The sequence below is a fragment of the Cherax quadricarinatus genome, chromosome 61 (assembly GCF_038502225.1).
Source record: "Cherax quadricarinatus isolate ZL_2023a chromosome 61, ASM3850222v1, whole genome shotgun sequence".
NCBI classification, from domain to species: domain Eukaryota; kingdom Metazoa; phylum Arthropoda; class Malacostraca; order Decapoda; family Parastacidae; genus Cherax; species Cherax quadricarinatus.
Window position 1 is genome coordinate 5314058 of NC_091352.1, and position 27961 is coordinate 5342018.

Consider the following 27961-nt stretch of genomic DNA (forward strand, 5'->3'; position numbering starts at 1 on the left):
CTATGACTGAAGAAATACTTCCTAACATCCCTTTGACTCATCTGAGTCTTCAGCTTCCAATTGTGACCCCTTGTTTCTGTGTTCCATCTCTGGAACATCCTGTCTCTGTCCACCTTGTCTATTCCACGCAGTATTTTGTATGTCGTTATCATGTCTCCCCTGACCCTCCTGTCCTCCAGTGTTGTCAGACCGATTTCCCTTAACCTTCCTTCATAGGACATTCCCCTTAGCTCTGGAACTAGTCTTGTTGCAAACCTTTGCACTTTCTTTAATTTCTTGACGTGTTTGACCAGGTGTGGGTTCCAAACTGGTGCTGCGTACTCCAGTATGGGCCTGACGTACACAGTGTATAAAGTCTTGAACGATTAAATAACAAAAAAAGGCACAATACCGTGACTGGAACGATACACAAATAACCCGCACATAAAAGAGAGAAGCTTACGACGACGTTTCGGTCCGACTTGGACTGGTGGCTGGCTGGATGGCGAAACGTCTACGATAGGGATGCCCGGGTGTTGCGCATGTGTCTTAATTTCATCTTGTCGGTATTATATACCATTCTTGTACTACTACTACTACTACTACTACCACCACCTCTTCCTGCCTATATATAGCCGTCCTGCTCCACTTCTGGTTAGTGTGACTTTGTCAATGGTCCAAGTCGGACCGAAACGTCGTCGTAAGCTTCTCTCTTTTATGTGCGGGTTATTTGTCTTGAACGATTCCTTACTGAGGTACCGGAACGCTATTCTCAGGTTTGCCAAGCGCCCATATGCCGCAGTATATATATATATGTGTGTGTGTGTGTGTGTGTGTGTGTGTGTGTGTGTGTGTGTGTGTGTGTGTGTGTGTGTGTGTGTGTGTGTGTGTGTGTGTGTGTGTGCAATGAAAAATGTAAAAACTATAAAAAAAATAGGTAAACTCACGACGGGGCGGGGGAGTTGAATGATAGGTATATATATATATATATATATATATATATATATATATATATATATATATATATATATATATATATATATATAATATATATATATATATATATATATATATATATATATATATATATATATATATATATATATATAATATATATATATATAGTTAGAAGTACACTATTGGGGTAATGCTGGACTAAACCTGCTATCCTGAGTCTGAATAAAAACACAACAAAAACACTGGACAAAAACGCCTGACAAAAACACCCAGCATAATCAAAGCTCTCTAGAGTAGTAATATCATCGCTTCCATTTAGTATGTGGTACACATCATATATTTATGTAAAAAAAAAAAAAAGGTGTCTTTCAATAAGTCAGGAGTAGATATCCTTCAACTTTAATAGCAGTGAGTTACGAGAATAGAGCTACTCACTGCCTCCTGGAAATCACTGGACTGATCTGACGTGTCACTAACTCGTCAAGCACGCAGTCACCCCGTTTCTCTGTGACTAGAATACGTACTCACAGTCACCCGTCTCTTCGAGATTACAATATTCACACAACCCTACTCTTCTTCCTCATATTTACACTATTCTCCAATCTTCCTGATACTGTATTACTCATACTCACCCCAAGTCATCTTCCTCATGCTGTAACTCTATGTCTCTCAGTCGTTCCCGCTGCTGCTCCATCAGTGTGTGAAGCAGGCCATGTGTGTGACCCTTCACCTGGCCGCAGCTACCAGAGGAAGCCATGCATGTTAATTACTCTCTGGTCCACACCTGCCGCTGCATACACGCATACATACACACACACACACTTTAAGAAAGCCTTAAAGTAATATAAGTATGTATGTATATATATATATATATATATATATATATATATATATATATATATATATATATATATATATATATATATATATATATATTTATATATATTTATATATATAAGTGATATGGACTGAAACTGGCGGTGTGAGTTTACATGATGATAGAGGGAGGAAGAAGTTACGCACAATAAGCCCCACATTCCTTGAGCACAGCTACATTCTCCAAAACGCACAGGTCCAGTGTCCTAAGGAATTCTCCGAGAACCTATGAGAAAGTTTAGAGCCTACAAGCAACTCTTAACTCTAAAATAAGAAAATGAAACTTAAATTAAACTTTGGTATACGATACCAACAAAATGAAGAATTAGACACATGCGCAACGTCTGAGTATCTATTTGTAGACGCTTCTCCAGCTAGTGGCTTTATCATTACAATACAAGGGTATAATATGAAGGATGATATACAAAATATAAGGTAATCAGTCCCTCAGCCTTGGAGTTGGAACTTCAAGACTATGGGCTACTCCAAGGCTGAGGGACTGATTACCTGATCTTTTGTATAGATCAGGTATATTGTACTGATAAAGCAACGAGCTGGCGAAACGTTTTACAAATAAAGATACCCAGATGTTGCACGTGTTTAATTATTCGTTTATTCTAGATTAAATCTCCATTAAGTACTGTATATGTAAACCCATAGTCTATGTGCCCTCAAAACCATTGTAAAAAATTAAACATATTAATAAAACCACATGCAGAATATCCTAAACATAAATTTACACTCAGAACAAAGATTAAATTCTCACCAGCACAAGACGGCCTCGAATGGTTCCATATTTACCTCAACACTAATCCAACACTCATCACACATTTAAAGAGCGTGTGTGACGACGCAGTAGACAAGTGACGCTGACGAGAGCGTCAACACTCCAGTGACGACATAAATAGCGTATACAATTCTAGTACGCAAGCCTGCAGCCTCTTCTCGCAACACCAGTGATCAACACTCATATTTAAAAAATAACAGCATTTTCTCTGTTACCTTGTGGCCAAACATATCGTGGTCATTCGGAGTTACATAATGTGATCCAACTTAACAGACTTACATAACCTAATCCAACTTAATCGATTTTCATAAAGAGTACCGGCGAATAAAAAAAAAATCCAACCTAACGTGATATATGATAATTTCCTGAGGGTGTATTTCTCCTCACCGCTTATGTCTACTAGTGAAACGGTTACCGTGCAGCCTTAATAACCCTTGTGTAGTCGATAGGCTTCAATCTCCATTAGCCTAACGTAACATTACAACTTAACAAGCTTACATAACCTAATCTATTCTTACGTAACTTAACCTAAATTAACTTAACCTAACTTAAAATAAAATAATTGGAACTAGAACTCGACTACAAATGTCCATATAATATTAGGTAGCCTACTTGGTTGCAAGCCATGTTTCTTCCTAACGCCAGGCACGTCAGTGGGCCTCAAGCATGGTCTCCAGCCATGTCATTCTCCTCTTGTATGTTCTGGCCTCGGAAGCGATACTATACTCAATACACCTCGTAGAAACACGCGAAAGTATATACAAAGAAATATCGTGGGTATGAATCCTGCTGGGTACAACAATTCATTGTGTACGCTTTCGCTTCCTTTAAGCACTGCAAGGTGCACTAAGTGAAGTATCGCTTGTGTGGCCAGAACATACAGGAGCAGAATGACAGCTAATTTAGACCATGTATGAGGCTCACTGGTGTGCCAGGCGTTAGGAAGAAACATGGCTTACAGGTATGTAGGCTACCTAACGATATATGGGCATTTGTAGCCGAGTGGTCAGGTTGGGAGCTAAGCCACACTCGTAAACAGATGCTAACGTGGATTTGAATTCTGTTGGCTGCGATATTTCTTTGTGTATATATATACATATGTCGTGCCGAATAGGTAAAACTGGTCAGTTAACAAGAACTCATTTAATTAAAATTAAGTCCTTTCTAAAATTTTCTTATATGTTTAAAGATATATTTTTTTTCATTTATATTAATGTAAAAATTAAAAATTTTGTACCAACGTTTACTTCGCAAAAATACATTATCTATCGTTCATTTAGTAACATATAATGCATAATGAAAGATCTAGTGTGAAAAATAATGGCTGCATCTGCATCACTTCTAATTGAAGAGTGTCCTTGTAATGAATGTGTGCCCTTGTAATGAACGTGTCCTTGTAATGAATGTGTGCTCTTGTAATGAATGTGTGCCTTTGTAATGAATGTGTGCCCTTGTAATGAATGTGTGCCCTTGTAATGAATGTGTGCCCTTGTAATGAATGTGTGCCCTTGTAATGAATGTGTGCCCTTGTAATGAATGTGTGCCCTTGTAATGAATGTGTGCCCTTGTAATGAATGTGTGCCCTTGTAATGAATGTGTGCCCTTGTAATGAATGTGTCCCTGTAATAAATGTGTCCTTGTAATGAATGTGTCCTTGTCCTGGTGGTGTGGAGATATTCCTAGTCACATACACAAACATTACATACTTAACTTTATTAATCTATAGCACGACACATATTTAGCTTTATTAATCTATAGCACGACACATATTTAGCTTTATTAATCTATAGCACAACACATATTTAGCTTTATTAATCTATAGTACGACACATATTTAGCTTAATCTATAGCACGACACATATTTAGCTTAATTAATCTATAGCACGACACATATTTAGCTTCAAAGATGCTTATCACTACACATTTAACTTTACTGATCTTTATACATATTTAGATGCGACGAGTGACATTCAGCTGGAGGTACACTCGCCTGATCCCCCGTTACCCACTCCGACACATGTACACGTCCCGGCAAGATAAGATAACACAGCACAACAATAAGTGCCAATAAAATAGAGCTCACTACTCCAACATCGGATGCCCTGCTACAAACCACATAAGATTTTATGAAGAGCTACTGTTTTCTTATCATTATTTATGTTTATTTCATTATTATTATTATTATTATTATTATTATTATTATTATTATTATTATTATTATTATTATTATTATTATTATTATTGCTATTATTATTAAGGGGAAATGCTAGACCCCTAGGAAGGGAAGATTAACTTCAGTTTTCTGGTGTATTTAATATTATTGGAACTTCATTTGGCCAGCGAGTCACGCGCATTAATTGGCTTGGCACATATTTTATCTGATATATTCTACCTCTGATCAAAATCATTTGGTTAACATCGTTCCTTCCCCCCAGAAAAAATGCACAAGAAATAAATATTTTTGTCGAGCTACGGATAAAGTAGTTGTGTTAAAGAAATGAAAATAAAGGATTAATTCGATGGAGCCCCTAAACTCAATATTACCCATATTTCTTACTCGATGTTATTGTATTCTAAATGCTACACAAGTCAGTGCAGCGTTGTAGGTTTAGTGCTTCCTCTTTGATAATAATAATAATACACAAATCAGTAAATATTTATATATAAATCATAAACACCGGGTATATAACACACAGAAGAGTTATCCCCTGAGCTAGTGGGTGACCAATAGCTTAGCGTTGGTTCGCAAGAGTGGACTCTTAGCTCGATTCCCAGACTGAGACGCATAGGCAAGTCTCATTATAGATATTTCCCCTGCTCACACAGCAGTAAATAGGTATACCTTGATATTAATCGACGGTTGTTGATTGCAACGTAGGAAGGGCCCCAGTAGAAACAAATCACACTTAGTAAATTTGTGGAATTAACATAGGCTACAAATCTTGTATAGATATATCACCTGATAAAATGCAAATTCTCTCCCAGCTGAAAACATGTGTAGCCCAACACGTACACTACACTATTCCAAAACATGATTAACGATCCCCAAAGCCATTAGTCTGCCCAGCGAGTCGTGCCAAGATGAGTGAACAATCATGTAGGAGAGAACAGCTCAGGCGCAGCCACGGCCACAATATAGACAGAAGTAAATGGCACTTCAGGAAGATTGATGCTTGACTGTCCCCGCTATTGTAAATAAAAACACTCGAGATACAGCTGCTCAGATTATAGACAGATGCATAATGCAGGGTTTCAAGACTCATACTCTCATGTCATTAATAATGTAAACAAAAGAAAAAGTTTACTGAGTTTCGACCCATTTCTGATTTCAATGGAAGAATGAGATCTCGTTGGCATATACCAACTATTTTCGATAAAAAATATATTTTAATTTGTTCCACAGTTCAGAGCATATATAAAATATTAATAATTGTGAACATGAGAACTGGTGATCGTCTCATATACAAAGAGCGCACAATGGGTTTACAGTACAAAGTATAAGAGAGAAAATAAGCCGCATCAAGATATCTTATACTATTTTGTCATATTCTAATGCGACATACCCAGCAGGAATGCAGTCTTGCAATAGGAATGAGATTTATATAAGAGTCTACACAGGTTATACATCTTAGTGAATATTTTAAGTTCTTAAACTGAGTCCCTTGAAAGAAAGAAGGGGGAGAGCATGGATCCCTTAATGTCGGTGAAGAGCTCCCGATCCAAAGAACTGGAGCTCCTCTCCCCTTCCTTGGATCGAACCTATCTACTTATTTTATGTATTAAAGTATATTTCATGATTCTGTAACAACGTAAAAATTGGCCTTAGTAACTGTGACAAACGACAAATCTCAAGGCTTAACACCTAACCTAACCTGAGCCAGTGCTCATAATAAATGTGAAGATACAGACATAGACTCAGCTGTGAGACTGATGCTTGTTTGTTAAGGATGAAGTGTAAAGCTTCGCCAGACGAAGATAGTTGGATCCTTTCTAATGTCTCGTGTTTCCATACAACTTACAAACCTAATAGTCTACAATATTTAGTTTTGAGACTCTCTGACCGCGGGTTCAAATCCCGCCCGTGGTATGGTTTAGTTTAGCAGTAATCTGAAACCAAGACAACAGTGCATAAGTGTTCGCAATAAAGCTAATAGAATCCTTGGCTTCATATCAAGAAGCATAAATAATAGGAGTCCTCAGGTTGTTCTTCAACTCTATACATCCTTGGTTAGGCCTCATTTAGATTATGCTGCACAGTTTTGGTCACCGTATTACAGAATGGATATAAATTCTCTGGAAAATGTACAAAGGAGGATGACAAAGATGATCCCATGTATCAGAAACCTTCCCTATGAGGATAGACTAAGGGCCCTGAAACTGCACTCTCTAGAAAGACGTAGAATTAGGGGGGATATGATTGAGGTTTATAAGTGGAAGACAGGAATAAATAAAGGGGATGTAAATAGTGTGCTGATAATATCTAGCCTAGACAGGACTCGCAGCAATGGTTTTAAGTTGGAAAAATTCAGATTCAGGAGGGATATAGGAAAGTACTGGTTTGGTAATAGAGTTGTGGATGAGTGGAACAAACTCCCAAGTACCGTTATAGAGGCCAGAACGTTGTGTAGCTTTAAAAATAGGTTGGATAAATACATGAGTAGATGTGGGTGGGTGTGAGTTAGACCTGATAGCTTGTGCTAACGGGTCGGTTGCCGTGTTCCTCCCTTGAGTCAATGTGACCTGACCTGACTAGGTTGGGTGCATTGGCTTAAGCCGGTAGGGACTTGGACCTGCCTCGCATGGGCCAGTAGGCCTTCTGCAGTGTTCCTTCGTTCTTATGTTCTTATGTTCTTAGTTACTATTACTTCTACTACTACTACTACTACTACTAATAATAATAATAATAATAATAATAATAATAAAGGGTTGATAAACATTTTAGAAAAAGTATAAGTAACAAAGAGAAAATAATTTTCGTGGTACAGTATCAACGACGGTTGTAAATGGTCAGGTAATACCGACAAACTGTGGAAGAGGACACTTGTGAACAGTTCAGGATATTTATTAGAGGAAACGTTTCTCCTTGTTGCATCCTTGTAATGTCATGTACTGTACACAAATGTCATTTTCCAGTGTCAACGATAAAATGGGTTCGACAGTCCTTTAAAGCAGTTATCTCGGTATTTATAAATCATGTTAAAATCCCATAAATGATGCTCACTTTTCACAGTATAAGCACAATGACGATCAAAAAAAAAAGCTGAAGTTCATTTATCATAGCATAAGCAGAAAAAAATCAGAATACAATTAATTGTGCTAACTGTCACGGTAAAAGCACAAAGAAATAAAATTAAAATATTTTAAAGGATCCTTACTCATACAAGCACAGAGAAGTTTGAAATACACAGACTGATGCTCACTTGTCACAATATAAACACAAGGTCAGAATGCACAGGCTGATGCTCACTTGTCACAATATAAACACAAGGTCAGAATACACAGACTGATGCTCACTTGTCACCGTATATGGAGACGACAAAGAGAGGTGGATAATCTAGGGCGGCATCACTGCCTAACGTCTCACATAACCTTGATAAATGCTCGACACAGCGGGATCACCATTATTTACTTTCTGAGCATGTCATACCCACGGGGAGCCGTCATACGGGGACCGCCCGCAAATTTTTCACTAATTTAAACTTTTAAAAATTATTTTTGAAATTAATATCTACAGAGATACTGATGATAAATCATTATAATCATCCAAAAATAAAACAATATTTGTAAATTACAAGTTTTTAAGCAGTTATTGTTTAGGTTAGATGGACTACTAATTACTCCTCACATTACACCCTTGCCGAAATATTAAAAATACGGTGCCATACGATTCCCTAATACATTTTGGTCGAAAATTTTCATCTCCATATACTAAGCCAAACTTGGGAAAACTCGTGATGTGTGCTTTTATGAAGATAATTTCGTTTTGTCACACTATGCTATCAACCTTGACATATTTTAGAATGTTATAAGGCGGTAAAATTAGCAAGAGAAACTAAAACCTTCAACATCACAGAGCTAACCATCAAATTTACTCTTGAGGAAGAGAAGTACAATAAACTCGTTTATCGATGTTCTATTAGGCAGACAGACCTTCGAAGTGCACAGAAAACCCCCTAACCCCATCACAAGGACGACCTGTTAAATGTTGACACGCACGAACTAAAAGAGGTGTCATCGTCTGGTTCTTCCTGAGAGTGCATAAAGGATTTGCAACCCACATTTCCTTAAAAAAAAAGAAATATAATCACATTTCCCCACACTTCATTTCTCAAATACAATCAGTTTTCCCCTCACTTCACTTCTCAATGCTTGAGACGAGCACATTATCAACATGGATATACTGAAACGGTTACCCACTAGGAACGTTATTCTTCCTGTTGGTAAGGTAACAAAAACGTTAAAGGCATTAATGAGTCACAAAATAATATGACCATTATCTTCTCATCAACTATCAAGGATTTGGTTAAGAAGAGGACTGTCGAGGCTAGCACAAGTGATGATGTGATGAGGCTTATGGAGATTAAACCAGTGGCTTGGTCAACACAACTACATATGCAGTAGAGACACTTTGGAAAGCTCTTACGTAATATTAACGCAAAAATTTAGAAGGGTACGACGAAATGGAAAGCCGCGAAGCTAGTCGTGGAGGAGGACAATCTGCAGAGACGTCGCTACCTTGAGGCCACCTTCATCGCGGTTTCCGACACAGGAACCAAAAACTGCGGTAGTTTTAGTTTCTCAGGAGATCTGGCCAACCAGGGTCTACTCCGATACACGCTACATCAGCAGGTGACGCATGCTGAAGCACCTGACGCTACCAAGCTCACCTGACTTTCTTTCTCTGAATATATTATTCTTCTGTTCTTTGTATTGATTGAAGAAAGCCTCCGGTAGGTGTCATATCTACTAATTAACTGTTCTAAGTGTTGCATTTGTGATTTTATCCCATAGTTTGTTATACGTTTACTTGTACCATTATTTAATATACATCACTGAATAACAGTGTTTGTGCATCAAGTGCTTTTGGAGAGGATTCTTAAACAAATTAAGAAAAAGTATTCGACCCTTCAAGGGCAGGGGCCTTGATGCTGAAGGGCTCTTGATTCCAGCAGTTGGCGCTATCCTTTTCTTCTCTATATCAAATTTCATTATACCATTCCGCAAGCTATGTATGATTCGGTTTTAGCACTTCTTAAATACAAAAATAATTAATTATCTAAGTAGTAAACAAATGCCCTTGGACACATTGAGTGAAATTTTCTGAACTTACACAATATATTTTCAACCTGGGTTTAAAAACTGTCTCTTTAAACGGTAAGATATACCGTTTGTGGAGGACTGCATGGGCTGATAATCTCTACACAGAGCGATCGCTGTCCCAATCCCAGGTGCTAAATCCTTGAAGATAAAGACGCCCTGTGTCTTTATCTTCAAGGATGTAGCACCTTAGCGATTTTTTTAAATAATAAAATATATTAAAAGAAAGATAACTTATAATTACTTATTACCTTGGACTCCAAATTAGCAAAAATCATCACTGTTCATCGTGAAACCAGATTAGTGTGCCTCTATTCTTACATTCTTAAATGCCTAGTCACTGCCTGCTGGTCATGATACTCACCCTCCCTCTGCTGGAACATGAGAAACACCGCTCGCAGTTCTAACAAGTGGAGTGCGTGACAGCAACAAGTGGATGTTCAGAAGTGTACAAGCAGGTAATGGACTTCGTATGTTAGTTACTATTTTGTCCTAGACACCTACCGATTAGACACTAGGCCTGTTGCATAAGCGTGTGTACTCACCTACTTGTGGTGGCAGGGGTAGAGTCACAGCTCCTGGCCCCCGCCTCTTCAATGGCCGCTACTAGGTCACTCTTACTGCTCCATGAGCTTTATCATGCCTTTTCTTAAAGCTATTTATGGATCCTGCCTCCACTACATCACTTCCCAGACTTTCCACTTCCTGACAACTCTGTGACTGAATACTTCCTAACATTCCTGTGAGTCATCTGAGTCTTCAACTTCCAACTGTGACCTCTTGTTGCTGTGTCTCATCTCTGGAACATTCTGTCTCTGCCCACCTTGTCGATTCCTCTCAGTATTTTATATGTCGTTATCATATCCCCCCCTGTCTCTCCTGTCTTCCATTGTCGTCAGGTCGATTTCCCTTAACCTCTCCTCGTAGGACATACCCTTTACCTTCGGGATTAGTCTTGTTGCAAACCTTTGCACTTTCTCTAGTTTCCTTACGTGCTTGGCTAGGTGTGAGTTCCAAAACTGGTGCAGCACACTCCAGTGTGGGCCTGACGTACACAGTGTATAGGGTACTGAACGATTTCTTATTAAGATGTCGGAATGCTGTTCTTAGGTTTGCTAGGCGCCCGTATGCTACAGCAGTTATTTGGTTGATGTGCGCCTCAGATGTGCCTGGTGTTATACTCACCCCAAGATCTTTTTTTTCTTGAGTGAGGTTTGTAGTCTCTGGCCCCTTAGATTGTAATCCATCTGCGGTCTTCTTTGCCCTTTCCCAATCTTCATGTCTTTGCACTTGGTGAGGTTGAACTCTAAGAGCCAGTTGCTGAACCAGGCAGGCAGCCTGTCCAGATCCCTTTGTAGTTCTGCCTAGTCTTCGTCCGATTGGATTCTTCTCATCAACTTCACATTATCTACAAACAGGGACACTTCGGAGTCTATTCCTTCCATCATGTCATTCACAGATACCAGAAACAGCACCGGTCCTAGGACTGACCTCTGTAGAATCCCTCTCGTCACCTTGCCACGCACCATGACTCGCTGTTGTCTTCCTGCAGGTATTCCTCGATCCATTGTAGTGCCTTCCCTGTTATTCCTGCCTGGTCCTCCAGCTTTTGCAGTAATAATCTTTTGCATTAATCTCTTGTCTTACTGCTGTCACCCTGTCATAGAACTCCAGTAGGTTTGTGACACAGGATTTCCCGTCCCCGGAACCATGCTGTCTTTGATAAGCTCATTCCTTTCTAGGTATTCCACCACTCTTCTGATAATCTTCTCCATGACTTTGCATACTGTACATGTCAGTGACACTGGTCTGTAGTTTAATGCTTCATGTCTGTCTCCTTTTTTTAAAAACTGGGACTACATACCTCAGGTGTCGTCTTGTTTCGATAGATGTGTTGAATATTGTTGTTAGGGGTACACATTGTGTCTCTGCTCCCTCTCTCAGGACCCATGGAGATATGTTGTCCAGCCCCATATCCTTGGGACTACATTTGCTGTCTTCTATACCTCAGGTGTAGCCCTGTTTCGATAGATGTGTTGAATATTGTCAGGAGTACACATATTGCCTCTGCTCCCTCTCTCAGGACCCATGGAGAGATGTTATCCGGCTCCATTGCCTTTGAGGTATCTACCTCACTTAGGCTCTTCACTTCTTCCTCGGTTATATTTATTGTGTTCAACACTTGATGGTGTACCCCACCTCTCCGTCTTTCTGGAGGCCCTTCTGTCTCCTATGTGAACACTTCTGTGAATCTCATGTTGAGTTCCTCACATACTTTGTGGTCATTTCTTGTGATCTCTCCTCCTTCCTTCCTCAGCCTGATTACCTGATCCTTGACTGTTGTTTTCCTCCTGATGTGGCTGTACAACAGCTTTGGGTCAGATTTGGCTTTCACTGCTATGGCATTTTCATATTGTCATTGGGCTCCCCTTCTTACCTGTACATATTCATTTCTGGCTCTACGACTTCTCTCCTTATTCTCCTGGGTCCTTTGCCTTGTATATTGCTTCCATTCTATAGCACACTTGGTTTTAGCCTCTCTGCACCTTTGGGTGAACCAAGGGCTCATCCTGGCTTTCTCGTTATTTCTGTTACCCATAGATACAAACCTCTCCCCAGTTTCATTGCATATTGTTGTCACATATCCCATCAACTCATTTACTGACTTTCCTGCGAGTTTTCTGTCCCACTGAACTCCGTATAGGAAATTTTTCATGCCTGTATAGTCCCCTCTCTTGTAGTTTGGCTTCATTCGTCCTGCCCTTCCTGCTTCCCTCTCCACTTGTAACTCTACTGTGTATTCGAAGCTCACAACCACATGATCACTGGCCCCGAGGGGTCTGTCATATGTGATGTCCTCAATGTCTGAACTATTCAAGGTGAATACTAGATCCAGTCTTCCTGGATCATCCTCTCCTCTCTCTCTGGTAGTGTCCTTTACGTTTTTATACATGGGGTTTTCCAGTACCACCTCCATCATCTTAACCCTCCACATTTCTGGGCCCCCATGTGGCTCCAGGTCCTCCCAGTTGATTTCTTTGTGGTTGAAGTCACCCATAATCAACAGCTTTGCCCTACTCACATGAGCCCTTCTGGCCACCTCAGCTAGTCTGTCAACTATTGTTCTATTACTCTCATCATACTCTTGCCTTGGCTTCCTACTGTTCTGTGGTGGGTTATACATCACTGTAATTACTACTTTGGGACCTCCAGACTAAAGTGTTCCTATTATGTAGTCTATTCTCTGTCTCCTCTCTCCAGCTCATCAAAATTCTATCAGTTTTTGATGAGCAATGCAACTCCACCCCATCTGTTCCCTCTGTCTTTCCTCAGGATCTGATATCCCATTGGAAAGATGGCATCTGTTATCATTCCTGTGAGCTTGGTTTCTGTAAGAGCAATGATGTCCGGTGATGCCTCTGATTTTTTCGTGCCACTCCTCTCACTTATTCATTATTCCATCAGCGTTGGTGTACCGTACCTTCAGTTTCCTCTCCAGCACTGTGTTCTGGGGGTCTGTGAGGGTGGGGGACCTGGGGGTGTGCTGTGGGATTCTACAGCATAGTGTGGGGTGGGCGCTGTAAGTAGGGGCTGTAAAGAGGTGGTTCTGTGCTCGCCTAATTGTGTGTGCTTTCACTTGTTGCTCTGCCCTGTTCTGATTGTCCTCTGCTGATTTTGTCCTTGTGACTTTTCCTAGCCCCTTTCGCTTCTGTGTCCTCTCCCTCAGCTGCTGTCGTTATGTTTTTTGTTCTGTCTCAGTCTAGGAACACCCTCTTGTATGTGGACGATTCCATCAGCCATGGTTTCTCTTGTAGGATCCTGTTTTGCACCATTTCTGTCTTGAAAATCAGCTTGACCAGAAGATTTCTCCCCTTCAGGTACTCCCTGTATTCTCTGAAAATATACTATCGCAGTCATGTCCTCCTCACCTATTTCTTTGATGATGTTTTCAATCTTTTGTTTTTCTTGTCAGGAAAGTTATAATTAATCACAATAATATCAAAATTCATCTAAGTCTATTAGTCAAAGTCTAAACCTTCCCACAATTCGTTGCAGGTTGAGAAACTATACGTCACATTTAATGTTGATGAAAGGAGAAACCTTGCCGTTATTGGCAACAAAAAAAGGGTTGTAGGGTTCTTTGTGAGACACAGAGCCCACCACCACGGCGAGCTGACCAGCGTCAGTAAGTTGTGTAGGTTTAACAGCAAAACGTTCGACCAGCGGAGCTATAATAATGGTGGGTAGGATCAAGCCTCCAGCTATGCTTGCACTGACTCATTCCTCACGGGTTAAGCGCTTCACGAAATACAATACAATGTCAATAATGATAGATAATACTTGATCTTCTAAATATTATATAATTGTCAATTATGCAATCGTATGAAACGTTTGACACTGGATCCTCCTTCTTAGAAATGAACCTCCGCCTTCACAGACAAAATCCAATGAAGTTGACTACCAGACTGCGTGAGATGGCATGTCTCCCACAGTATTACTCAACATCTGCCAGGCTCCTCCTCACAGTGGTTGCTTTACACTCCTCCGGCGGGATACTAACATTCAATATAATGAAACCCACTTTTTCTTCAGCCCATTACCTGGCCAAGAAAAATGACCAACGTGAATATTAACCGCGCTGTGGAATAACAAGTTCGCCAGCTGGTTATGAGGGATACCGCGAGTGAGTTGCCACACTCGCAGTTATTTTCTTCTTTATCTGTGGAACGATGCCAAAGAAGGAGCTTAGGGTGCTTCAGCCCATAAAAAAAATTAACTCAAATCTCCAAGGCTCCCAATAAAAAGAGTAATAATAACAACGCTGCTTCAAAACAAGTCACCTATCTCACTACCCCGTCCAACCAGACAGCGACCCCTGAGCCTCCCACCGGTAAAGACACCCCCCCTGGTCGTTTGTCAATCATTCTTCTGAGGAATGACCTCTGAACGCGATGCGAGTCGTCTGTCAATCTTCCCGGGTATTACCTTGAACTGGCTTACGAACTGTTTGTTAATCTTCCGGCTCAACTTTCTCTCACGGTCTGACCTTGTAACTCCACATTCTCGTGGTGTGACCTTTAATCCCGACATTCTTCGACTGTGACCTAGAACGTTCCACTTTATTACCTTCACATTTAAGAATTCCTTATATGTAGCTATGACTGACGTGTCTAATAAAACTTCGTCGGTTTCCCCAGAAACTCTTTCTGGTCCTTCCCATGACAAAAGTTCTGTTGAACCAGACATTTACAAAATTTTCCTGTACTTTTGATGGTCCTCATTTGTTCTCATTAGGAAGGAATCACTGGCAAACACTGTCATGTGGGAGCCTATTACACTTTGTACATCACTGACCAACCAGGAAGAGTAAAAGATCCAAGAAGTGACCCTTGTGGTACCCCCACTTGTTACTTCTCACCTTCACACTTCTCTCACTGTGACTACCCTAATAGCCTGGTCTTCTAGTTTGTATATTAACCTACTGTGTGTATTCACCTAATTGTGGTTGCAGGGAGCTGAGTCATAGCTCCTGGCCCGGCCTCTTCATTAGTCGCTACTAGGTCCACTCACCCTTCCCCACGAACTTTATCATACCTCTTCTTCAAGCTATGTATGGATTCTGTGTGTGTGTGTGTGTGTGTGTGTGTGTGTGTGTGTGTGTGTGTGTGTGTGTGTGTGTGTGTGTGTGTGTGTGTGTGTGTGTGTGTTTTGCAGCACCGATGGACGATTTATCTGTTCATTACTGGCCGCCGCTCTTACCTCTACCTCTTGTAACTACACACACTCAGTTGCAAATAACAGCGCATTAATACCAGTTATAGACGAATAAGTTGGCTCATTGGTTTCATCTCTGCAACCAGATGACGATAGATCACACAGAGAGAGGCTGGAACCTCTCATCACCCGCCTCTCCAGCTCTTGCGGATGAAAAAAACTTAGGTTGAGAGAGAGAGAGAGAGAGAGAGAGAGAGAGAGAGAGAGAGAGAGAGAGAGAGAGAGAGAGAGAGAGAGAGAGAGAGAGAGAGAGAGAGAGAGAGATCCTGCAAGAGAAGAGAAGTAGTGTGGCTGCTAGGATACATCCTGTGGCTGCAGGAGTCCTTGGCCTCCGTATTGCGGCTCGCCCTTTGAAGACTTCATTTGCACCATCTTGCAACATCAACAGCGCTAACTTCACCATCACCATTACCACCAACATCTTCAATACCACCAAAACCACAACCACTAACATCGCCAAAACGGTTACTTCACTTCATTTTTAAGGATATAAAGTATTCTATATTGGTGCGAACAGGTTACAAGCACTCTTTAATACCCTCATGTAGTCGACAGGCTTTATACCCTATTAACCAGTGACATCCACTGCCACCAGATGTCTCCACATAGTAACTCAATATCCGAGGGACACAGGTAGCCGGCCACAACGTAACGTTCACACAGGGTAGCGTAGCCGCACATTTCAAATGTATCAAATGATTTAATGATGAAAAACATGACATCAGGAATCCCAGACCCGCGATTGTAGCATTATAGTAGACACGTTAATTCTTAATAATTATGATCATAAGCTTTAATAAATGTCGAGAATTCAAATAGTCGCTGATAAATATAAAAACTATTATTATTATTATTATTATTATTATTATTATTATTATTATCATAGCATTCTCACAAAAAATGACAAAAACCGGAAAGTGAAGACTGATCAACGACAGTAACAGGTGAAGGTTTGATCAACGACAGTAACAAGTGACTCTTATTAATAAACGAGAATTACTAGCTCAGTTTTGCCTAATAAGTATAATTGATGATTAAGATCAATACTTTGGGTGATATGGGGGATGGATGGTTGTGGGGAGATTTATGGATAGAGGGGAGGAGGATGGATGGATGGGGTCAGTGAGCAGGGAGGGATGGATGGGGTCAGTGAGGATGAGGGATGGATGGGGTCAGTGAGGAGGGAGGGATGGATGGGGTCAGTGAGGATGAGGGATGGATGGGGTCAGTGAGGATGATGGATGGAAGGGGTAAGTGAGGAGTGAGGGATGGATGGGGTCAGTGAGGATGAGGGATGGATGGGGTCAGTGAGGAGGGAGGGATGGATGGGGTCAGTGAGGAGGGAGGGATGGATGGGGTCAATGAGGAGGGAGGGATGGATGGGGTCAGTGAGGAGGGATGGATGGATGGGGTCAGTGAGGAGGGAGGGATGGATGGGGTCAATGAGGAGGGAGGGATGGATGGGGTCAGTGAGCAGGGAGGGATGGATGGGGTCAGTGAGGAGGGAGGGATGGATGGGGTCAGTGAGGAGGGAGGGATGGATGGGGTAAGCGAGGAGGGAGGGATGGATGGGGTCAGTGAGGAGGGATGGATGGGGTCAGTGAGGAGGGAGGGATGGATGGGGTCAGTGAGGAGGGATGGATGGGGCCAGTGAGGAGGGAGGGATGGATGGGGTCAGTGAGAAGGGATGGATGGGGTCAGTGAGGAGGGAGGGATGGATAGGGGTGAGGAGGATACACACACCTTTAAGTATACATACACTGAGACACACAGATCTGGTGGTTAGGTTACCGGGCTTAAAGACTGACATGTGCAGGTGTACACGAAACTACATTTCCTCTACACTTGACCCCATAAAATAAGTGCATCAACATTATTATAAGTAATGTTGATGAATGTATTCACTGAAGAATGAGTGTACTCACTGAAACATGAGTGTACTCACTGAAAGATGAGTGTACTCACTGAAAGATGAGTGTACTCACTGAAAGATGAGTGTATTCACTGAAAGATGAGTGTACTCACTGAAGAATGAGTGTACTCACTGAAAGATGAGTGTACTCACTGAAGAATAAGTGTACTCACTGAAAGATGAGTGTATTCACTGAAAGATGAGTGTACTCACTGAAAGATGAGTGTACTCACTGAAAGATGAGTGTACTCACTGAAAGATGAGTGTACTCACTGAAAGATGAGTGTACTCACTGAAAGATGAGTGTACTCACTGAAAGATGAGTGTATTCACTGAAAGATGAGTGTATTCACTGAAAGATGAGTGTATTCACTGAAAGATGAGTGTATTCACTGAAAGATGAGTGTACTCACTGAAGAATGAGTGTACTCACTGAAAGATGAGTGTACTCACTGAAGAATAAGTGTACTCACTGAAAGATGAGTGTATTCACTGAAAGATGAGTGCATTCACTGAAAGATGAGTGTACTCGCTGAAGAATGAGTGTATTCACTGAAAGATGAGTGTATTCACTGAAAGATGAGTGTACTCGCTGAAGAATGAGTGTATTCACTGAAAGATGAGTGTATTCACTGAAGAATAAGTGTACTCACTGAAAGATGAGTGTATTCACTGAAAGATGAGTGTACTCACTGAAAGATGAGTGTACACACTGAAAGATGAGTGTATTCACTGAAAGATGAGTGTATTCACTGAAAGATGAGCGTATTCACTGAAAGATGAGTGTATTCACTGAAAGATGAGTGTATTCACTGAAAGATGAGTGTACTCACTGAAGAATGAGTGTATTCACTGAAAGATGAGTGTATTCACTGAAGAATAAGTGTACTCACTGATAGATGACTGTATTCACTGAAAGATGAGTGTATTCACTGAAAGATGAGTGTACTCACTGAAGAATGAGTGTATTCACTGAAGAATAAGTGTACTCACTGATAGATGACTGTATTCACTGAAAGATGAGTGTATTCACTGAAAGATGAGTGTATTCACTGAAAGATGAGTGTATTCACTGAAAGATGAATATATTCACTGAAGAATAAGTGTACTCACTAAAGGGAACAAGGTCAACTGCACATACCACACAGTTGTGACGTTATATGTACCTGCGGTTAAGTGTTACCGGTTAGATTTACGTAAAGAGGGTTATTAGTCATGATAATACTAATGATAATGACGGTGGTTAATTACAGATAATTACTACGATGATCATAATTAGGATAACCTTTGTGATAATGATGGTGATGACGGTGGGCTGCCAACAACAATGATCAGAGGGCTACACTCTTCAATTTGATTTGCAAACTGGCCACCAGAGGACTACGTGGCTTAATTGGTACCGGCCTCAGCTCACGCAATGACGGAACTAGGGTTCGATCCACGGACGAGTGGAAACGTTGGGCATATTTCCTTACACCTGCTGCCCCTCTTCACCTAGCAGTAAATAGGTACCCGTGATAGACGACTGATGTGGGTTGCATCCTGGGAGGAGAGAACTAACGGACCCTAAATGGAAATAAGCTACACAGTCAAATGATTTCTTTTTAGTTATCCTGGATTACTAACTTTTCATGTTAAAAATCAGAATAAAATCCTCTCTTCCTCTTCTCTGTAATTTGGTTTATAAAGTGGCCAGCAGAAGACTACACTCGCCAAACTTTGAGGGAAATTTCGATTTGCGAGCTAAACAAGTGTTAACGTTCCAAATCACGAAGCGAAGACATTCACGAGGCGGCCTATACAAACAAAACGGATATAAATAAGGATAAATACATTATCTTATAACAAAAGTGTCAAAACTTACGTCAGTCTTAGAAAAAATGAAATATAAGTCAAAATACAAAACTTCCGGGGAAGCTGCGAGGAATGAGAGATAATGAAGTCATCGTATGAAGCGCCCTTCACCAGCATCCAGACACCTCCCTTGAAAGGAAAAGCTAAGAAATTAATGTACTCAAGACAAAGTGACTCCATAAAGAAGGAAGCAATAAAGCACCAAGGAAGGTCCCAACACACACAATACCTTAGACAACACCTGTATAAACATACAATCAGTATTCCACGAGGATCTAGAAAACATTGCAGATGCTGACAGCGCTGCACACTCAAATTTTATACCTTACCACCTGCCTGCTTCACAGGGAATAATATTCTTGGCTAGTCTTGTGCATTAATACCTGAATAATAAGAGCAAAGAGAACCCGTTTTCAAGCAAATCTTAAGAGAAAAATAAAAAAGGCAAGATCTTGAAAACACTTTATAAAAGCGAAAGACAGAAAAAAACAACAGCGGGGCTGAAGAACCAGAAACGAATGTACAAGGCTGAGATGAGAAGCTGAGTGACTGATAATGACAACAACAAAAGTCAAGTCGAAATCAAAATTGCTTCACAAGGCCACATCAGAAGAAAGACGACAGAAGACCAGGTAATATAATGAGCCTGAGGAAAGAACGAGAGTCCACAGGCTCAACAAACATTTGAAAAGATGTTCTTAGTGGAAACAGAGTCAACACCACAGCCCACAAGAAAGGCTACACCAACGAGTGTTGGACACCATACACATAACAGGGAAGGAGGTAAGAAAAGTTATGAGACAGCTGGTTACATCAAAGGCAATGGGACTTAACATAGTGTCACTCCTCAGTCTGCAAGAGGGAGCTAAAGCAATATCTGAATAACTATATATATATATATATATATATATATATATATATATATATATATATATATATATATATATATATATATATATATATATATATAAAAAATAGTTATTCAGATATATATATATATATATATATATATATATATATATATATATATATATATATATATATATATATATATATATATATATATATATATATATATATATATATATATATATATATGTCGTGCCGAATATGTAAACTGGTCAATTAGCAAGAACTCATTTAAAATTAAGTCCTTTCTAAAATTTTCTTTTATACGTTTAAAGATATATTTTTTTCATTAATGTTAATGTAAAAAATTTTAATTTTGCACCAAAAGAATCTTAGAAAACTTACCTAACCTTATTATAACAAGAGCAATTTATTTTAGCCTAACCCAACTAAATATATTTTAGATTTGTTTACAATAATTTAATACTAAACACAGTGAAATATATTTTTTTTCGTTTGGTTCAGAATGATTTTGGCGAAATTATTGCATACACAAATTTTCACTTGTCCTATATGGCAAGATGAACGTTGCTTTTTAAGCCAAGATGGCAAGTTCTGCCTATTCGGCACGATATATATATATATATATATATATATATATATATATATATATATATATATATATATATATATATATATATATATATATATATATATATATATGCAAAACAACCACGGGGGAAGGTGAATGATAGCTCTAGGTCTTTCGTGTTGCAATCAACACATCATCATGAGCTTGCAATGTTGCAGAAATGAGGAGCACATTACCTCTCTCTCACTGGGAACACCTTTGCTCCCTGTGAGAGAGAGAGAGAGAGAGAGAGAGAGAGAGAGAGAGAGAGAGAGAGAGAGAGAGAGAGAGAGAGAGAGAGAGAGAGAGAGAGAGAGAGAGAGAGAGAGAGATTAAAGCATACATAAACATTTATCGTCTGGGTAATATTTTATCTGCTAATTAAGACTTTGAATGTATACTTGTTAATGTCAAGTAATTATCATTGTCGTAGTCGTTAATTACTTCCTAACTCATTACTGGTGGGGTCATGTAGTGTACCCCCATGTGTTCTACAACGTTGAATGTTAAGCACAATGTTTATGTTGCTGTGTCTTGGTTATCCAGCGGCCAGAATTCTCAAACATTTCAATATGAAAGAATAATTTACTCTCCTGTCTGATTTACGTGATTTACTCTGTAAATGTTTTCTCTCCTGATTATTCCTGTTGTTTATTAAAAAAAGCTTTTTTTTATGATCTGGTTGTTAGTTATTTGTTTAAAATCAAAGTTTTGTGTCACGGTTAAGCGGAAAAGTTCTTATTACAGTAACGGGAAGGCGCTAAGCCCGTAAGGTTCATCCAGCGCTCCCGTTAAGTGAGTCGTTTATCTAAAACAAATATTTTCACGTTGAATATATAATTTAATCTTTATAAAACTACGAAAAATTATCCTCATGATCAGAGTAAAGTTGTCTCGTCTGTAGAAAATCATTCTTTGCCATGACACACCTGGTGCCGCGTCAACAATGACACACCTGCTGCCGCGTCCACAATCAACAGTATCTGAAACAAGTGAACATCCTCCGGGCGAAACATTGTCCCACCAAAAGCTGGTGCTGCAACCTGTCTTTCCTCAGTAAGATCGAGGGTAAGGTGTGGCGAATTACCAGGGAAGCGCTAAATCCGTGGAGGTCATACAGTGTAGGTGTGTCCAATGAAGGTAATCAGTTAGAGGATAGCTGCTGACTGTGTGACGAATACCAGACATTATTGGAATATAGCCTTGGTATGGTAATGTTTATATAGCTATGTCTTACATGCATACACTACATTCACTGTTATGTATAATGTTGTTTATGTTGCAACATCTTACATTTCTATATCCACTGTGAGAGATGTACACTGAGATGTGTACATCTCGCAGTATATAAATCTTCAGTATATATACATTTTTCTGTGTATATACACTGAGAGATTTTTATTTCAATCCCTATTTTACTGATTAAGTATTCTTGACTTGTAGTATGGAAGTGACACGCAGACTCGTGTAGTATATGGGTTTTCAACGTAATAAATCAATCAATATCCACTGTCTGGTATAATAGTGAGTATGCAGGAATATCTGACATATATATATATAACATCCATGGCTATGTGCGGTACACTATCTCTTATAAGACTGCACGCAAGGATGTTATTACACCGTCACACGTATTTAATCATCTGCTGGTACTTGCAACAACTTCGAATGTGTAAAAATAAGGAGAAACAGATACTTATGTGCTAAATGGATTTACATGCTATATTATTTTGCAGGAGAGTATATGACTTGGTTCTCAATAAGTGAATTATATGAGAGGGAAGCAAGAAGACGATGAGGAGGTAAAGGAAGAGAGAAGGAAGAGGAGGAAGGAAGAAAGAGAATAGGAGAAAGGTGAGGAGGAAGGGTAGAGGAAAGATGTCTAGGTAAAGGAGATGATGGTTAAGAAGGATGGGAATGAGGAAAAGGAGAAAGGAAGATAAGGAGCATGAGAAAATGGATGAGGAGGGATATGATGGCTATGAAGAGGAAGGACAACTAGAATAAGGACTTGGAGAAGAAAGAGAGGAGTGGAAATGAGACAGAGGAGGAAAACGATGAAGATAAGAGAGGATAAGAAGACAAAGAATGTGGAGTAAGTGGAGCAAGAGGACTAAGAGGTGGGTTTGGCCACTAGTAGGTGGGCACTAGTAGGTGGGCGTGGTCACATGCAAGGGTCAGGGTCCAGACGACCTTGGACGGTCACTGACTGGGGGGATGGCTGGCAGGCTTCATATTTAACAAAGTTACCACCAACAGCAGTGTGCTGCTAGGCAGTTCTTTATACATTACACAGTGGGGACAAAAACGAGCTAAAAAACGAGTGGTAAAAATTTGTCAGCATGAGCTGCGACATCTCAATACACACACATACACACACACACACACACACACACACACACACACACACACACACACACACACACACACACACACACACACACACACACACACACACAGGAAATACTTCTTCAGCCTTAGAGTTGTCAGGAAGTGAAACAATCCAGAGTAAAGCAGTGGAGGCAGGATTCGTACACATCTTTAAGATGAGGCACGATAAAGCTCATGGAGCAGGGAGAGAGAGTGGACCTAGTAGTGAACAGCGAAGAGGCGGGACCAGGAGCCATGACTTAACCCCTACAACCACTAATAGGCGAGTACACACACACACAGTAGTGAGCCGTGTGGGGGCACCATTAATCCCAGCCATGATTTACATCAGTGACAAAGTGGCTGGAAGCAGGACTTACTAGAGCAATAATAACTCACAGTGACTGCCCTATCACACATTAAAACACAAATTAATGAACCAATTTTCTTCATTATCCATTACAACACAAAATTAATTGGCCAATTTCAGAGGTAATGTTTCGCCAGAAAGGTGATTTGGCTGACTGTGTTTATAGTCTTTTGACTGCACGAACCTCATTAAGAATGTGATCTACCTGTACACCACTAATCAAGAACATGTCAAGCCGTTCAACGGCTTGATTCTAAGGCTTTGTCAAGCCGTTCAATGGCTTGACGACAGTTATGTTACAACACAATTGTTATCAAAGATTTGTTAAGTTATATCATGAATTAAGGAAAGATCCTGGACTTCACCTTACGAAACAGACAAAGTAAATGCGATAGTAATTATGGACAAGGTAGATTATAGTGGAAAAATGAACATGTTATTAGAAGACGGGAGAACTTACGTGCCCCTTAAGAACTGAATTAAGAATCTTATCTAGTAGGTGAAAAGTTAATTACGATAAGTAGAGTAGTGTGTCCTGGGTAGTAATTACTCTACCACTGGCTGGAGCTGGTTCCAGCTCCCTGGGCAATGTATCTCCCCAAACAAGCACTTACTAACAAGCATCCTATATACTCCTCTTAATTCGTAATTCAGAACTACCTCTCAAGTCCTCTAATTAATCCACATCAACACTAACAATCTCTCACTTACACTAACATCATAGTCCACAATTTCAGTTTGTCCAAACTTATTTTGTAGGGAGTTCACAGTGTGTGTGTGTGTGCTCACCTATTTACAGTTGCAGGGGTCGGGTCATAGCTCCTGGCCCAGCGTTTTCGTGTGTGTACTGGAACGTGTACATGTGTGTATGTGTGCGTATCTGCTAGAGTTAGATTAGGTTAGGTAAGGTTTGTCAGGAAACAGAACAAGTGTTTCCTGACGCGGGTCTCAAGTCACATGATGACCCGCAGCTGGATCTTTTGGTCATTTGACCTGGATCTTTTGGTCATTTAGACACCGAGGCCTTCCGCTGGTCTTCCTTATTTCCCACTTCTACCACTACCACTACTACTACCTCTTCTTCTTCTACTACATCTACTGATGAAATTAGACACATGTGCGGCGTCTGGTTGTCTTTGTTGTGGACTTAGTGGCTGGCAGAAACGTCCACCCGGGTTTGTGCAAATTTCATCCTGTCGGTATTATATACAATTCTTGTACTACTACTACTACTACTGGTTATGATCATAATGGTCCAAGTGAAATGACCCTTTTATGTGCAGCTGGATCTTTTGGTCATTTGACCGAGGCCTTCCGCTGGCTTACAGATCCACCCCTTTTAAAAACTATGGTTATGATCATAACCATTTTTTCTCTGCTTGAGTGTCGAGTTTATTTCGCCATTAACTCACTATCATCAAGAACTAAAAAATCAACACCTTCTTCACACAATCTGCTGATACTCCAGCTCAAAAAAAAAAAATCACTTAATCACTTGGACAAAATTGGAATATCCTTATGCAGATTTTCCCTTCGAGATAATCTCTGTGAAAACGCAAAATCATTGAACGTGATTATCGCTATTATATTTTTCCCCGTGAAGCCTGACCTTTATAATGCAAATCCTGGGCGCCCCAAGGCCTATTGTCATGACCTAGTGGATATTAGACAGCTATTCAGTAGGTATTAAGTGAGGATTCACTGGATATTAAACAGCTCTTCAGTAGGTATTAAGTGAGGATGCACTGGATATTAAACAGCTCTTCAGTAGGTATTAAGTGAGGATGCACTGGATATTAGACAGCTCTTCAGTAGGTATTAAGTGAGGATGCACTGGATATTAAACAGCTCTTCAGTAGGTATTAAGTGAGGATGCACTGGATATTAGACAGCTCTTCAGTAGGTATTAAGTGAGGATGCACTGGATATTAGACAGCTCTTAAATAAGTATTAAGGGAGAATGTACAGGTTATTAAATAGCTCTTCATTAGATATCAAGCGGCTTTTCAAAATGTAGTAAACGGCTGTTCAATACGTACTGAACAACTGTTTAATACGTATTAAACAACTGTTCAATACGTATTGATTAGTTATTCAATTAATCATGAAACAGTTGTATAATGGGTATTGATCAGCTGGTCATTAGGTATTAAACTGCATTGCAATAAACACTAAACTGGTGTTCAACAGACGTTAAACAGGGGTTAAATAAGCATTCAATGATTCTTCACAAACACGTGCGTTCACACACGTGGAACTGTTTGTAAACATTGCGCTGACGTCACTGGAGCCACTTTCTATTGTGGAGGTAAATTTTGTTTTCCTCTTGGACGCTCCCTCTCTCTCTCTCTCTCTCTCTCCCTTATCAGAGACAAAAGATGCATCACGGACGTGCGTAAAGCTTTTTTTTTTAAAACAGAATTATAACAGAATGGAAGAAACTACCTGCTGAAGCTGTAAGACCTACATACAGAAGCTATAAGACGTATCTGCTGAAGATGTACCTGCTTAAGCTGTAAGACCTACCTACGGAATCTGTAACCGCGACGTCAACATAATCATTCAAGAACCAGCTGGACAAGCATTTTGAAAACATAGGACTCACCCTAATGCTATAGTTGGGGGCGAACTGTAATCAACGGATTCTTGACGTAAGTTTAGCAATTACACCAGGACGAACAAATAACAATGAGCCAAGTAAGTTAATAGTAGTAGTGGTAGAAGTGGAGGTGGTGTTAAATACTTTCTTCTTTGTAAACAAGTTTTCTCAGAATCCGTAAATCACATGAATAACGATCAATCGATCTCATTTGTTCAAATGTAATCTCATTAATTCCTATGATCCTTTTGAGGAGGAGGGCTGTCTGCTAGAGTCTACGTGCAAGAGGGAGTCACGGGATGTCAGGCTAGCAAGGGAGCCTGGCTATAAATGGTGTCAGGGAGTTTGTCTATAAGTATACATACTGTTGGCAGTTGTTGTGGCAGCTACACCAGTGGCCAGAGTTATCCAGATGTTTGCTGCGAAGTTGCTCACTGTATCCAGTTCGTGTCTACCTGCACCACAGTATCCAGAACTAGTAGTATCTAGAAGTAGTATCACTGGTGGAATAACATGAGTACTTGTGGAAGGGGCAGTACTAAAAGTAGAGGAGGTGAGTAGCTAATGCCTTTCAGTCATTTCTATCTCTTATATAAATTTTGTACATATTTCCAATATGGGATGGTATATTTTTACCCCCTTGTTTCATGCAGGTAGTGGCAGCAGGGAGGGATGAGAGCCTTCTGTTTTACTCTCTTTACCTTGAACATTTAGTCAGTACTTGATAGTCCATAAACTAGATAAAAGTAATTAAGCCTCAACAGTCAGCCTTGGTGTGAACTTTAAAGTCCTCTGCTACTTGTCTTTCCAATTTAGTTATATGCTCGCACACACACACGCACACACACACACACACACACACACACACACACACACACACACACACACACACACACACACACACACACACACACACACACACACACACCCGAGGAAGAAGTGAAGAGGCTTCTGAGTGAGCTAGATACCTCAAAGGCAATGGGGCCAGATAACATCTCCCCATGGGTATTGAGAGAGGGAGCAGAGGCGCTATGTGTACCCCTAACAACAATACTCAATACATCTATCGAAACAGGGAGATTGCCTGAGGCATGGAAGACAGCAAATGTAGTCCCAATCTTTAAAAAAGGAGACAGACATGAAGCATTAAACTACAGACCAGTGTCACTGACATGTATAGTATGCAAAATCATGGAGAAGATTATCAGGAGAAGAGTGGTGGAACACCTAGAAAGGAACGATCTCATCAACAGCAGCCAACATGGTTTCAGGGACGGGAAATCCTGTGTCACAAACCTACTGGAGTTCTATGACATGGTGACAGCAGTAAGACAAGAGAGAGAGGGGTGGGTGGATTGCATTTTCTTGGACTGCAAGAAGGCGTTTAACACAGTTCCACACAAGAGATTGGTGCAAAAACTGGAGGACCAAGCAGGGATAACAGGGAATGCACTACAATGGATCAGGGAATACTTGTCAGGAAGACAGCAGCGAGTCATGGTACGTGGCGAGGTGTCAGAGTGGGCACCTGTGACCAGCGGGGTCCCACAGGGGTCAGTCCTAGGACCAGTGCTGTTTCTGGTATTTGTGAACGACATGACGGAAGGAATAGACTCTGAGGTGTCCCTGTTTGCAGATGACGTGAAGTTGATGAGAAGAATTCACTCGATCGAAGACCAGGCAGA

At 40.3% G+C, this 27961-nt stretch overlaps 1 protein-coding gene across 3 annotated transcripts in view; it reads right to left on the bottom strand.

The window, feature by feature from the left end:
• The window catches only part of LOC128699417 (uncharacterized), a 162160-nt gene that overhangs the window by 40711 nt on the left and 93488 nt on the right, over window positions 1–27961 (bottom strand). The window contains exon 1 of one of the 3 annotated variants that reach the window (XM_053792108.2): window positions 1569–1691. The exons of the other annotated variants lie outside the window; for them this stretch is intronic. The gene's annotated coding sequence lies outside the window, so the exon portion shown is untranslated. Of the gene's footprint in view, window positions 1–1568; window positions 1692–27961 lie in introns of those variants that run through there. 3 annotated transcript variants of the gene reach the window in all.